The sequence below is a fragment of the Callorhinchus milii genome, unplaced genomic scaffold, assembly GCF_018977255.1.
Source record: "Callorhinchus milii isolate IMCB2004 unplaced genomic scaffold, IMCB_Cmil_1.0 Scaffold4, whole genome shotgun sequence".
NCBI lineage: Eukaryota > Metazoa > Chordata > Chondrichthyes > Chimaeriformes > Callorhinchidae > Callorhinchus > Callorhinchus milii.
In genome coordinates this window covers 20,460,099-20,476,154 of record NW_024704745.1, presented here as the reverse complement: position 1 = coordinate 20,476,154, position 16,056 = coordinate 20,460,099, and the positions used below count along the sequence as shown (strand labels likewise).

The 16,056-nt window shown below is 38.0% G+C and overlaps 1 protein-coding gene and 1 non-coding gene across 3 annotated transcripts in view; one reads left to right on the top strand and one right to left on the bottom strand.

Moving 5' to 3' along the window:
- Nucleotides 1-16,056, bottom strand: part of LOC103177515 (rho GTPase-activating protein 6) — a 301,249-nt gene that overhangs the window by 138,862 nt on the left and 146,331 nt on the right. The gene's annotated exons all lie outside the window — the stretch shown is intronic.
- On the top strand, nucleotides 12,545-12,616 carry trnat-ugu. Its single transcript has one exon. It is a non-coding gene; the product is annotated as a tRNA-Thr (tRNA).

Sequence of the window (16,056 nt, the reverse complement as noted above, 5' to 3'; positions counted from 1 at the left end):
CTGGAAGGTAACAGTCGATTTGATTTCAAAGCTATTCATCAGCGTTCAACTCCTTGGTGGCAGAAATCATCTGCTGTAGAAACCAAAACATTCTTTACGAGTGACGCAGTGGAATTTAAGAAAACATTCCCGGTATCAAATGTCATTTTAGGCATGTACCCAGCAAGTGCTAAGCTTTATAGTTCATTATTTTTCTCATAGAAAAACTGCAGTTTGGACATGATTGAATTGTACACAGCCTAAGCAGAGGTTTATGTTTTGGTGCATTTAGTAAATGGATGGATTTATTTCTTTTCAATGCAATGAATTTCTATAAATATTAAAAAAAGTTTCATTCAAATTCAATACCGTTGAAGACTGCTGAATAATTATGTATGATCTTCACCAATTATTTTGATAAGAACACTAACTGCATTAAACTGGGATAATCTTTAAGGAAATGATTGCAGGGCAAATTACAAGCGTATTGTTCTTATGTGATAAACACAACTTAAAGAAAAAAATTGCAGTAAGAATGGTCCATATGTGCTTGGTATCCTCAAATAATACTAAATGATGATCCTAGCATTTGATGCAATGCCTTATCAGGTCACTGAAATGTCTCAAGTTGTTCCGCAGAATTTTACTGCAGAGACTGGTGACTGCATATGGGCAAACAGCAATATGCTCATAGCAATGTCCCACAAATAGCCATAAAGTGAATGATCAATTTTATTTGGATGATTGTTGACCAGGACATTGGGAGAAACTCCCTTCTCTGTTTGAATAGTGTGACGGGATCTTTATAATGTCCTTGTGTACAAGCAAACATCTCATCCAAAGGATGATACCTCCAACCATGCACCACTTCCCCCAGTACTGCAATGGAGTGTATAGGAAAAGTGGCACATATTTTTGCAAACTCAGAGGCAAAGGCAGTCAGATGTTAGCTGTGGATGGGGCTGTGGAAAGGCGCTAGGGAGTTGGGTTATTAACTAATTGCAAATTTGTCTGGGTGGGACCATGAAAGTTTGCCAAGTTATTTGATGGTAGAATCCGGTTTCATACATAGAGCTTCAACAGATTTGAGGACTGATGTAACAAACATGCTCCTCCAGCACATATAAATGGACGCACACATGTACACAACACATGTAAGCATGAACACAGGCGTGTGCTTGACAGTCATTGCTGGTTTGTCAACAAAATATGCAGACGCTGCACTTTGCAGTATATCCTGTGACGTGCTTTTGGATGTCCTCTCAACATGAAAGGCGCTATACCACACATAAGGATTATTATTAATAAATACTGTATACCTAAACATCAGTACTACTGTTCCATTGAACAGTTTATAGATTAGATAAAGCTATTGTGTGCCATGTGTAAATACATACATAGGAATTAGGAGCAGGAGTAGGCCATTCGGCCCCTCGAGCCTGCCCAGCCATTCAATAAGATCATGGCTGATCTTCTAACCTAACACCATCTGCTCGCCTTATTCCCATATCCCTTAATCCCTCAATCCTTTAGAAATCTATCAATCTCAGACCTGAATATGTTCAAGGACTGAGCATCTCTAACCTTCTGGGGTAGAGAATTCTATAAATTCACTACCCTCCGAGTGAAGAAGTGTTTCCTCAACTCTGTTCGAAAAGGCTGACCCTAAATCTTAAGACTGTGCCCCCTAGTTATAGATTCTCCTACCAGGGGAAACAGTCTCACACTGTCTACTCTGTCAAGCCCCATAAGAATCTTATATGTTTCTATAAGATCACCCCTAATTTTTCTATATTCTAGAGAATATAGGCCTAGTTTACTCAACCCATTCTTATAGGTCAACCCCCTCACCCCAGGAACTAACCTAGTGAATCTTCGCTGCACCCCCTCTAAGGCGAATATGTCCTTTCTTAAATAAGGAGACCAAAACGGCACACAATATTCTAGGTGCGATCTCACCAAGGCCCTCTACAGTTACAGCAAGACTTTCCTACTCTTGTATTCTAACCCTTTTGCAATAAACGCCAACATGCCATTAGCCTTCCTAGTTGCTTGCTGTACCTGCATACTAACTTTTTGTGACTGGTGTACCCAAATCCCTTGGAACACTAACACTATCTCGTCTCTGCCCCTCCAGAAAATAATCTGTTTTTCTGTTTTTACTACCTAGGTGAATAACTTATAATAAATAATAATGATCCTTGCATTTGATATAGCGCTTTTCACGTCTTCTTGACGTCTCAAAGCGCTTCACAGAATATGCTGTAAGGTGAATTGACTGTATATTTGTGTGCGAAACATGGCAGCCAATTGCACACAGCAGTGTCCCACAAACAGTCGAGGATTGAAAATGACCAATTTATTATTGTTTTTGTTTTTTGGAGGGATTATTATTAGGCGTGTGGAGTAAGGAAACATGCCCAAGGTTTCGCCCTGCCTGGAATTGAACCCAGGTGTCTCGCTTGCAAGGCGAGTGCTCTAACCACTGAGCTACAGGTCTCCACACTTCACACTTACCCACATTATATTCCATCTGCCACCTTCTTGCCCACTCACCTAGCCTATTTATATCCCTTTGCAATCTTTTTGTGTCATCCTCAGAGTTTACTCTCCCACCTAGCTTAGTATCATCCGCGAATTTAGATATTTTAAGTTCCATGTCCTCGTCTAGATTATTGATATAGATTGTAAATCGTTGAGGCCCAAGCACTGATCCTTGTGGCGCTCCACTAGACACATCTTGCCAATCTGAGAAGGACCCGTTTATCCCTACTCTCTGTTTTCTTTCCGTTAGCCACTCTTCGATCCATGCTAATATATTGCCTTTAATTCCATGGGCCCTAATCTTGTGTAGCAGTCTTTTATGTGACACCTTGCTGAATGCCTTCTGAAAATCTAAAAACACTACATCTACTGGTTCCCCCCTATCTAACCTGCTAGTTACATCCTCAAAGAACTCTAAAAAAATTATTAAAATGACTTCCCTTATGTAAAGCCATGTTGACTCTGCCTAATCATGTTATGGTCTTCTCAGTATTCCACTACAACGTCCCTAATTAAGGATTCTAGAATTTTCCCTACCACTGATGTCAGACTGACTGGTCTATAGTTCCCCATCTTCTCTCTCCCACCCTTCTTAAATAGTGGTGTTACGTTTGTGATCTTCCAATCAATGGGAAATGTTCCAGAATCCAGAGAATTTTGGAAGATCAAAAACAAGGAATCCACTATCTCAGCAGCCACCCCTTTTAAAACTTAGGATGCAGGCCATCAGGTCCAGGGGATTTGTCATTTTTCAATACCAACAGTTTCCCAAGTACTAATTCTTTACTGATGTTAATTTTCCTAAGTTGCTCACTAAAATTAGCTTCTTGGTTCCGCTCTATTTTTGGTACGTTCTCAGTGTCTTCTAACATGAAGACAGAAGCAAAGTATTTGTTCAATGACTCTGCCATATCTTTATCACCCATTATAATTTCTCCTGTCTCTGCCTGTAATGGACCCACATTCACTTTTGATAGTCTCTTCCTCTTTACGCATTTGCAAAACTCTTGCAGTCTGTCTTTATATTCCTAGTTAGTTTGCCCTCATAATCCATTTTTTGCCTCCTAATCAGTTTCTTAATTTTTCTTTGTTGGTCTCTGAAGCCCTTCCAATCCTCAGGTTTACTGCTCTTTTTGACAGTATTATAGGTCTCTTCTTTTAAATTTATACTTTCCCTAACTGCTCTAGTTAGCCATGGCCACTTTTCCCATGGTATTTTTATTCCTCAAAGGAATACGTGATCGCTGGGAATTATGTACTATATCTTTAAAGGTTTGCCATTGCTGGGTTACTGTCATATCCTTTCATCTAATACCCCAGTCTGTTTTAGCCAAATCCTCTCTCATACCTGCAAGGTTAGCTCTATTTAAATTTAAGACCCTTGCTTCGGACTTAACTACCTCATTCTCTAACTTAATGCTAAATTCCATCATGTTATGGTCACTCTGCCCTAGAGGAGTCTTAACTTCCAGATTGCTGATTAGCCTATTTCATGACACAAAACAAGATCTAGAATCGCCTGTTCCCTGGTTGGTTCCTCAGCATACTGATCTGGAAAACTATCTCTAATGCATTCTATAAACTCCTCCTCTAACTTACTTTTGCCAATTTGGTTTTCCCAATCTATATGAAGATTAAAATCACCCACTATTAGTGTATTTCCTTTGCTAATTTCCTGGTTAATACTCTATTCAATACTATGACTGCTGTTCGGGGGTCTATAAACTACTCCCACTAGTGTTTTCTGCCCCTTGTTATTTCATAATTCCACCCATACTGACTCTATACCCTGATTTTCTGATTTAAAATCCTTCCTATCTACTGTTTTTATCCCATCCTTTATTAGCAGGGCTACCCCTCCACCTCAGTTTCCACATTGCGTATCTTTCCTATATACGTATATACATTTTACAGAGCATATGTAGACCACAGAAGTATAATTCCACCTGGGACCAGATTTACTCTAATAACTTAATATTTCAGAATCTGCAAATGTTAACTTTGAAGCCAATTTTCTGCAGTTCTTAAGAGAACTTACAGAAAACAAGCTCAAAGTTAAACACTATATTTAAGAATTTGACAAATTCTGGCGCTCTAAAATATTTTGTTAATGGAATAAATCTAGACTCAGGTGGAATTTTCACTCTCGTGTATGTTTGTAATTATCTACCAATCTTTTTCATTGGTTATTAATTACATAATTAGGAGATTTGTGATTCCCTCTGCACATATGTGTTTATACATGGTTTAACACATGGTCATTAATCATCTTTATAGTTTACACACTGAAACAAAGGGTTGCATTGCATTAGAAGCTGACCTTTTGGTTAAGCTTGGCTCAGCGGATAGCTCTTACATCTCAGTGTCAGAAAATTGTGGGTTCAAACTTCATATTAGGATTTAAGCTGCAGATAGTCTAGTTGACCCCGCTAATGCAGTACAAGGGGAGTGCTGCTTTTTCTCAGTATTGGGGGAGTGCTGCATTAAAAAAACACATTCTTTGGATGAAGCATTAAACTAAGGTCCGTCTGCCTATTTACGGACAATCCTATAACATGTTTTGGAAAAGTTTCTCCCAGTGTTCTCGTCAAAAACCTCCAGATAAATTGGTCATTCCCTCATAGTAGTGCGTGGCACCAAATTGCCTGCTGCAATTGCCCACAAATACCCATGGGTATGAAATTCAAGTTCACATTATATAAACAATCCATTATAATTGTGTATCGTTAAATGTGCTATGCCTAATAATAATAATTCTTTGATATAGAGCATTTGATATAGCGCTATTCACTTCTTCCAGATGTCTCAAAGCACTTCACAGAATATACTGTAAAGTGAATTGACTGTATACTTGTGGGTGAAATGTGGCAGCCAATTGCGCACAGCAGTGTCCCACAAACAGTCGTGGATTGAAGTGACCAATTCATTATTTTTTTTCTTGTGCAATTATTATCAGGCTTGTGGAGTAAGGAAACTTGCCTAAGGTTTCACCCTGCTGGGAATTGAACCCGGGTCTCTCGCTTGTGAGACGAGTGCTCTAACCACTGAGCTACAGGACCCCACTTTTGGCAGAATGCTCCAAAAATAGGTAGTCACAAAACATTTAGCAATTTGTTGGCAGTACTGCAATAATACCGGAAAGGAATTTTAATAGCACCAAATTAACATTAAATGAGAAACTAAACAGGGGTTCTTTTTCTCCTTTTAGTACTTCAGGAGGATGTTAAAGGCAGGATGATCCATTGGCACTATTTTCAAGAAGGAACAAAGTTGTCTCTTGCCAATCATCCAAAAATAGTTTAAATTTGGTCATTTATCTCATCGCTGTTTGAGGGTTGCTGTTGGCACAGATTAGAGGCATGAAATTCCATTGAAAGAGTTAATGTCAGTTAGCGGGTGAGAACCATTGAAATTTACAGCATAGAAGAAGGCCGTTTGGTCTATTGTGGCTGTGCCTGCTCTTTTAAGCAGTCAATCACAGCTTAGCATGCAGGGGCCTTCTGAAAGAGTAGTTAGGCAGCTTAATAGGGTCCCATTCCCTAACAACCACAGAAGAGAGAGGATCTTCCAGAGTCTGGAGTACAGTCATCCACTCTGCCCAGGAACCTGCTTTTAATAATCCTTACAATTTGGCATAGCACCTTTTCCGTCATGAGGGTGTCTCAAAGTACTTCACAGGATATACTTACACCAATAGGTGTCAAATGGTGGGGGGGCTATTGGTCATCTACCAGCCCAGGGTAAAGAGACCTAAGGGGAGATGAGCCCATACCTCCTGAGGAGCACACAAACATGGCATGTTCTAGTAGGACCATGCCATACATGGGACATTAATACTCAAAGGGACTACAACACAAAATGGTTTGAGAACCACTGCTTTAATATATAGTGTGTGTTTTGTGGGCGAACATGGCAGCCAATTTGCACACAACAATGTCCCACAAACAGCCATGAAGTGAATGAACTTTCTTTTTTATTTGGGAGATAGTTGGCCAAGACACTGGGACAAATAACATTATGCCATCGGGGAGAAATTAGAATAATAAATGGTCATACTTTTTTTAACATAAAGAAAATGATAACAGATAGATGGAACTTGCATGCATAGTCTCTTCTTATGAAAGGCATCAAATGTTCAAACTCATTGCAGATATATAAAAATGTTGCCAAATAACAGTAGAGTAAATAAAGCCAATAAAAGCATTGTGCCCTCAGATTTCTTCATCACTACCATCCATATCCTAGATATTACAAAAATAGACAGAGATGTAAGCATACTCTAATAATAACAATAACCCTTGCATTTGATATACCACCTTTCATGTTGGGAGGATATCTCAAAGCCCTTCACAAGAATCACTATAAAGCATAATGACTGCATTTTGTTGGCAATTACGGCAGCCAATTTGTGAATTTGTACAATTCGTCCCACGGACAGCCATGAAGTGAATGACAAATTGTATTAATAAATGACCACAGACATTTGAAGAATGAAAAGAATGGTAGGCGTATGAGAATCACTTTTACCACATGGGAAGGAGATTCCTATATCTGGAGAGCAGAGTGATTGAGCCTGCCAGGATCAAAACCAGTAAAGTTAAACTGGAGGTTGCTTCTCTGAGCTACCATGCATGAAGGGAGCTATATAAGTGCAAGTTTTTGTTGTTGTTCTTGTTCTCTGTAAGAAAATCCTTGGAAAGATGTTTAAGGTGCTGCTTCCTTTCCATAAGATTGATAAAGCAATGTCCAAGTATTTGTGAAGTCTAAAGGTTGTTATAACTCAAATAGATGACATTGTAGGCCTGAGTAGGGGATCTTTTCAGGTAAGCTTCAGGTTGTAGGTAACATTATTAACTTGGAGAATGAGTATTTCTGGAGCCTTTCCACCTGTAGCCTGCTGCTGCCCTGTCACCTTGATGGAAGGCTGCCCGTTTATAAAGCCTTTGTTGAAAGTGAACATCACCTAGGATAAAATACCATTGTTTTGAGCACAAGGCGAGGCCACAAAAATAGCCAGATCTGTTAGGTCTAACCCCCTCCTATGACCTTTACTAAGACCAGTAAAGTGTGGGATAAAGTTTGGAATGAGGAATATCTGTTAAGATATGTATTGTCTACCAGTTACACACAGAAACAGTTATGGTTGAAAACAGAAATAGCTGAAAACAATATTTAAGTTAAAGGATCATGTTCATGGCCCCCATCACGTGTTGTCCAATCAGCAATGTTGGGCCATTCCACAGAAACCAATAGTATGCTTGCACCAAGACTTAACAGTCGTAAATTAATGGTGGTCTTAAAGCAGTCTATAATGTTGGAATTTACAAAGTAAACTAATGCTGGTTTGTACCTCACTTGTTAATAAGGATTGAGTCAGGTTTTTAGTGAAATTGTGGAATAATTTACACCAAAGAAAAGGCCCATAGAATTCTGCTAGGATTTTAGCACCGGTTGTAAATTCCGTCATTAACTCCACAAATGTCTAGCTGGAATTTCTCTCCTTATATGTCATGTTGCCAGAATAACACAGTCACCAATCTTCAAAGTAGCACTTTAAGACATTCTGATAATGTTAGATGATATTAAATGTAAGTATTATTTACTGTATATATTTTCTTTGATGGAATGAAAAAAAACCCTGATTGCAAGATAAATTCCGATCAAGAAAGCCTTGTAGTTCATTTAATTTCATATTTTGAGAATACCCACCTTACGATCTTTCTGTTACTAGATTGAGCTCTTTCTTAAATAACTTAAGATTAAAGCTCCTATCTCACTAACCAGCAGCCAAAAGTTAAATATGTGTCATTGAGAAAAGCAATTTATATTCAAAATAATAATACTACTACTTGACTTGGTGCACACTTATCATTTCATCAAGACATTTTCAAGCCCTTCAAAGTATTTTACTATGAAGTGCAATGATTCTATTTGTAAGCGGAATTTAGATGGCACTTTCACACTGAGTGGATGTCTCAAAGAATACTGTTGTGGGAGAGGGACCTCTGGCACAATCTGTTAATTCAGATTCGATGCTTTAAGAATTTAAATTTAATCTGCATGTTAGACGCCAATGTGTGCAACAGAGGTATTGATTGTCCAGGATCAGCTCCAACCTTCCATTTCCCTTGAACATCGAGAGAAGAGCTTTATACCCATAGCATTTGTTTCATTGATGACCTTGAGGGAATAATCACGTATCTGAAACATCAGGTCTCTTTGTGATCATGGGGCAGACTATAACTGTGCCTGAATTATCAGGATTTTTTTAATGGGGGCAGAGAGGAGCTATGTCGAGGTAATCCCTCTTAACAATTGATCAGTTCTGACGAAAGGTTACACAAAATATTTGTGTATTCTATTCTTTCCACTAATCCTGGTTAACCAGCTGTGCATTTTCAGAATTTTCAAGTTGCATTTCATTTCCGAAACTGTCATCTTAGACGCATTAACACTTGTAGATATGAAATGTGTTAGCATCTGATACATAGCAAATAAATTGCAGTAAATTGTAGTAAATATATACAATCGAACAATCAAACTCTTATAATTCACCAATGGGATCACCAAAGTTGTCAACTCCACATAACTAGTCACTCACTCAAAATCCTGGCTAATCAAGTACTTTGTAGTTTGGATAACTAGTCAGCTCTAATAAGCAGTCATTTGAGCTATTTCCCTTTAAGTATCAAATTTCACATTTAAAAACTAAGCATTCTCCTGTTTAATCCTGGAGGTGGGATCTGAGGAAGTTGTTATTTCTCTGAAGGGAATCTAGTGGTAATTTAGGCTGGTTGTATGTTGTATTAATAGAAGCTTTGACTGTGGCTCATGATGACATATTGTACAACTCTGTGCATGTACGAGAAGACCTAAAGTGGTTTCCTGGTAAGGTGAACCACATTACAGTGCTGGAAAGACCAGGTGGCAAACACTACTCGGTAGAAAGCGATGTAAACTACTCTTATTTGGTAATAAGTCTATCAAGAAGTTATTGCAAAGAAACAAAGGTTCTAGACAGAATATGACAATACTTAATAATAATAATCCTTGCATTTAATATAGCGCTTTTCACGTCGGGAGGATGTCCCAAAGCCCTTCACAGAACACACTGTAAAGTGAATTGACTGTATATTTGTGGGCGAACGCGGCAGCCAATTGCGCACAGCAATGTCCCACAAACAGTCGTAGATTGAAAATGACCAATTTATTATTGTTTTTTGGTTTTGGAGGGATTATTATTAGGCGTGTGGAGTAAGGAAACTTGCCCAAGGTTTCACCCTGCCTGGAATTGAACTCAGGTCTCTCGCTTGCAAAGTGAGTGCTCTAACCACTGAGCTACAGGACTCCTTGGGGAAAGGTGGTACACATTTGGAAAATGAGACGAGTCAGATGGACTATAATGATCTTTTCCGGACTGCACATTCCTATGTTCCTCACTGAGGAAAGTGATAAAGGAGAGGCCCCATATTAACAGATGATCTTAAATGTAATTTCAATGTATGAACCCGAGTTGAGTGTAAGGGAAAAGGAAGGGAAAACAGTATTTCGAAATCTTTTACAGATCTTTATTAAAAATGAGAGTGGAGGTTACATTGAACAGAGAAGTATTTTTCTACCATTATATTGATGTGCCTCCTCTGCATTTTCAGCACAGTTTAACAGCTTGTAAACCAGATGAAAAACTGTACCTCTGCAACATGAAGCTGTACGTTTACCTGAGGTGGTATGGATGTCAACCAGTACAAGATACAAGGCATCAAGCGCTCTGAGAAGCTATCCAGCATGAGGGGCACTGTATAAATGCAAGCTGTTGTTGTTTTACCCAGAGATATGACACAAATACTTCTTCTAGGTTCAGCAGATGGCAAGAAAACTAGCTTCCCTAATTCTTCAATGCTCAAGAGGATTCATAACACAGGGCTTGTAAAAACATTATAAGTACGAACACTTTGATGGTCAGATAGCAGCTACAGTCATGTGAGCTAGGGGTGAACAATTGAAATAAATTGAAAGCAGGTTTGCCACAAACATAATAAACAAACAGCAGCACCTATGTTGCACCCTTTGCAAGATTAAGGAAATTATGTATTTGTCTTGTGGTCACTCCTTGCAATTCAAATTAAAAATGTAAAGGTTAAAAGAAAAAACGTTTTATAAAAGCATATAAATCAGCAGTGTTGTAAACAGTACTAATGGTCAGGGTGCTAAGCATAATAATCAAAGGAAAAATTATTTTAAAAGCAATATTCCATCAACCAGAAGTTCTACATTTTATGTTAAACAACAGTTTGTAGTTTTGTTTGGTACCAAGTACAATAGCTGTTATCTGACCAGGCTGATAGTCACGTTGCACAATTAGAATAGGCTGTCAACAAGCGCTACAAAGACAAGAGTGTTTGAGAGGAGATGGTATGGATGTCAGCCAGTACAAGATACTAGACATCAAGGGCTGTCTGTCGTCAACAATAGTTTGTGATATATAGTCATTTCCATTTAATGAATGGAAGGCAATAAACAAAGCAGCTGACCTTTTTCAGTGAAATATCAAATGGAAAGGATGAAAATTGGTGTACAATTTGACAATAGTCAATAAAGTACATCAAGTGCCCATTGTCAATGTTTTGTTCCTTGTGTGTACATAATGAAATTCTCATTATTAACACTTAACAAAAAGATTGCTATTTTTAGCAATTGGCATATTATAGATTCAATTAACAACTGAGTCTGTAAAACAAAGCTTGTTCATGGTAGCTTCAACAAAGAAAAGAATCATCTAGTTTCTTGTTTTTAGGTTGGCTATGTTCTGATTGTTAATTTTGGTCCAATCCTGTAAATAACATTTCTTTTAAACTACCAGATTGAGGGTAAGACAATTTAAGGAAAATTACAGAAACTAATTTAAGAAAAAAATATATTGAATGAATCAACAATGATCTCCAATATACTACATTTCTATTTTATGCATTATGATATTATCCATACTATAATAGTATTTACATGATTAATTTAGTATAATTTTCTGATAGTCTGTCTTAGTCTATGGTATCCTCACCTCTGGGTCAGAAGGTTATGTGTGAGCTCAAATCTCACGTCAGGACTTTGAACTTATAGCCTGACATTCCAATATTGTGTCAGGGTTGTGCTGCATTGTATTATCGTTCAGAGGAGATGTTAAACTGAGGTCCCACAATTAACAGTTTCACTCAGAGGAGTACAGATTGCCTGGTTTGGGAATGGAAAATATTACAATGGTGTTTTTTCTGATGTTGGGGTTGAGGCACATTAAAGGAGCAAAGTAAAATGAGCTTTATTTTGCATCTAACTTTAAAATAATCAGCACAACATTCTCCAAAAAATAGTTTTACAAAATATTTAAGAGTTTGAAAGAACAATTGTTTTGTGTCTATCCGTTGCTATTATATTCAGTTTTATAATGCTGTCTTATTGCATGCAAGAAAAATGTATACTACTATTTAGGATTAAATATGTTTCAGACATTTCCTTTTACGAGTCTCAAATACAACTTGTAAATCCATGCCAAATATTATCCTAAAAGCAAGAAGCTACTAAAACAATGCTAAGTGTCGACTTAATCTGTGGTGCCGAAAAGAATTTTTAAAAATGCTCTGTTACGCACTAAATAACTGCCACGAAACATCAACCGCGGGCTACTCAAAGCATTTTTTCAAATTATCTGTAACTTGTCACTTCATCCTACTCAGCCTTTCATCTTTTGTTTTGACCCTAGTTCAACAAAAGATAAGATCTATGAGCTTTCCAAAGAAAAGCAGAAAGTAATACAAATGTGGAGATGCAGTAAAACTTGACCTGAACAATTTAGGAAGTTCGCCAACTCAATCAGGAAACTCATTACTGTTCAGCAATTGGTCAATTTCCATCTGCTAGAGGCTCTAGGCTCAGTTCTCTTCCCTGGACACTAACAATGATACTCATTGTACAAGTGCAAGAATGTACTTTGTGTCTATCATAGTTGTATAATGGAGACATAGCTCAGTGGAGTCCTGTAGCTCAGTGGTTAGAGCATTTGCCTTGTAAGTGAGAGACCTGGGTTCGATTCCCAGCAGGGCGAAATGTTGGGCAAGTTTCCTTACTCCACATGCCTCTATTTACCTAGCAATAAATTGGATCCTGATTGTTAGTCGATGGGTGGATTGTTTTTCCGGGGATACTAATTCCTTCAAAAAAATGTTTGACTAACAATAATAAATTGGTCACTCAATCCACGACTGTTTGTAGGATACTGCTGTGCGCAATCAGATGCCACATTTCGCCCACAAAATATACAGTCAATTCACCTTACAGTATATTCTGTGAAGCACTTTGAGACCCCTCGAAGATGTGATAAGGCACTAAATCAAAATGCAAGGATTATTATTATAAGAGCACAAGCAGCTGATAAAAGTTAAGGCCCTCAAGATCACAAGAAATGATCAGATGACGAAAGTTCTTCCAGAACATCCTTCCTGACCACCCTCTTATTATAGCATCAAGCTGTTTCTTCAACAAGTCCAGCTTCTGGCCTCACCCTTCCTGGTAACCTGTTCCAGTCATTGATTACTCTCCAGGGGAAAAAAAATACTTCCTGGTGTCTATCCTGAAATTGACCTTTGCAGCTCAAATCCTGTCCCCTCAGCATATCTGAAGTATTGTTCTAGGTTTACTTTCTCAATCCCATTTAGAATCTTATATATCTCTAGAAGGTTATCTTGGAGACATCTCTTTTGAAGGTTGAGAGCACCCGCTTGCTTAATCACCAATACATGGCTCATTCCTGTAACACTGTGGATCATCCTTACTGCTTTCCTCTGCACTGCCTCTGAGGCCTGGATAATATCAAGTTGATCAGAACTGTGTCCATGCTTAATAATAATTTGGTCACTCAATCCTCGACTGTTGGTGGGACACTGCTGTGCGAAATTGGCTACTGCGTTATGCACACAAAATATTGCTCCATATCACATCATTGAGACATCTCAAAGCGATTTACAAAATATACTGTAAAGCGAATTGATCATGTATTTTGTGGGTGAAACATGGCAGCTAACTACGCACAGCAGTGTTCCACAAACAGTGGTGGACTGAAGTGACCAATTTTTTATTATTAATTTTTCTTAAAGAATTATTACTCCCGGAAAAGCGATCCGCCAATCTACTAACAACCGGGTTCCTACTTACTGCTAGGTAAACAGAGGCATGTGGAGTGAGGAAACTTGCCCAACATTTCACCCTGCTGGGAATCGAACCCAAGTCTCTCGTACAACAAAAGAAGCATCAAAACAAACATGAAAATGGAGGTGCTAAGTTATGAAATTATGGATGCTTTTTGCCTGGGCAGTAATACATACAAGGCATTAGGTTGAAGTTCGCTCAGCTCATTTTACTTAAGATTGTTATATATAGAGATTTTGTGTGAGTGGAGACCACAGTAAATCCCTCAGTCTAGACTGAATTTATCCCAGATTCAAGAGGTGAATAGATAGTATTCAATCCTTTGGTGCTGTTAGTTTCTCCCTCTTGACACTTTTGTTGTAATATGTAAAGGATACTTGCAATAATCAACACTGTGCACCCATTTTATCTATCCAATTAATAAATTTGGAGAACCTCTTCAATATTCTAAGTTTATTAGTTCTGTGTAATATTCTTGGTCAACAAAGAACTGAGGTAAAATTAAACTAGTTTCTCTGTCCCTTTCTTATACTAATTAACACAAGGAATCGGTTAAGAAATTAAAATTGCAAATAATTTGGGCCAGTAAGTTTTGCCAACGGACAGATGCATTCTGTGTCCGTTCTAGCAGGTTCCAGGATATCTTTATGAACTGCAGGCACCTTTGGTATTAATTGCTCTAACAAAGATCGTATGGTATATGAACCTGAGAACGTAGCTTCTTCCAAATATATTTTGACCCCCTTTGATTGAAACTAATAGAGAAATTGTCCCATCATTACTCAATTGCTGACTGTGATTGACAGCTGAGTGAGAGGGATTCAGAATGGTTGGACGATTTGCTGAAAATTTAGGTGGCTGAATCTGCTGTTCAATTGTTCAATAAATGTGTCTTTTCATTGTTGCTGTGGAACAGTATTTACAAAATGTTTGTTGTGTTGCTTTCATATTTTTAACACAAATTATTTCACCTGCAATACAATGATCATGGCTCCAGAGAAAAGAAATGTTTAAAAATATGGGTGTCTAAATTAGGGTAATTCTTAATGGAATTCCTTAATAAGGAATGTAAATCACAGGATGGGAGTCTGCTGCTAACTGCATACATGCTACTCTGATCCAAAGGATCGGATACAATCCATTTCTGGAGCAAAGTTCCCAAAGGTTTATGAGAATTCTAATCAAGGTCCTTATTAAAGAATCCCAACAAAAAATAATGCAAATGAGAACTTCAATTTTTTTTAGATAAAGGAGTTGCAAATTTAGACTAACCTAGTCTAAACATAGAACCATAGAAATTTACAATACAATGAGACACCGTTCAACCAACTGTATTTCTGCAGTGCAGGTGTTTGCTTCTCCAATTAAGTCAGCTATCCTAAACTGAATTCCAATTCCCTGCTCTTTCTTATTATGCTTTAATATTCTTCCTCTACATGTGATTAAGATGTGATCCCTTGACGAGGCATGGGTTTTAACACCCTATTCACCTCTGCTCTAACAGCCTGCATTGCCAAATCATTCCATGCAGTCCGTGTTATGACATGCAACTTCTAATTCTTTAATAATACTTGCATTTAGTATAGCACCTAATCACATCTTCGAGATGTCTCAAAGCGCTTCCAATTGCGCAGAGCAGTTTCCCAGAAACAGTCATGGATTGAGTGACCAAATTATTATTATTATATTTATTTATTTATGAAGATATTATTACTCCTAGAAAAGCAATCTGACAATTGACTAACAGAGTTCCTACTTACTGCTAGGTAAACAGAGGCATGTGGAGTAAGGAAATTTGCCTAATGTTTCATCCTGCCCTGGAATCAAATCCAAGTCCCCCACCCAATATGCTACAGGACTCCACGTTCTTTGTCAAACATACTTGTGTCACACCTCAGAAATGCTACTTTACTGCAAAATATATGGGATCTTCTACAGCACGATCATTTGAAGTGTCTAATACCGTGGATGTAAACTATCTCTGAATGGTGCAGCAACAGAGCCTACTCCAAACTCTCCCGGAAAGGCTGATGATGTTAGCTTGGCCCTGGTTTATAGAACTGTTCCTTCTTTATTGGCCTTGGTAATGAAATGAACAATATTTCTGGCATATTATGTCAGTATGTTATTCACAGTTGAAATATGATTTTTGCAGGATCATGTTTTTCAAAATGCTTTGTCCAAAAAAAAGGCCTGATGAATCCTAACCTTTCCCATGCCTCGTCAAGGGATCAGTTCACAATGTTACACTAAATTAATCGTAAAGTTCTCAGCAAAGCCTTCGTTGGAGCACACAATATCATCTTTTAAATTTCTAAACAATGTCACTGAGACGAACAG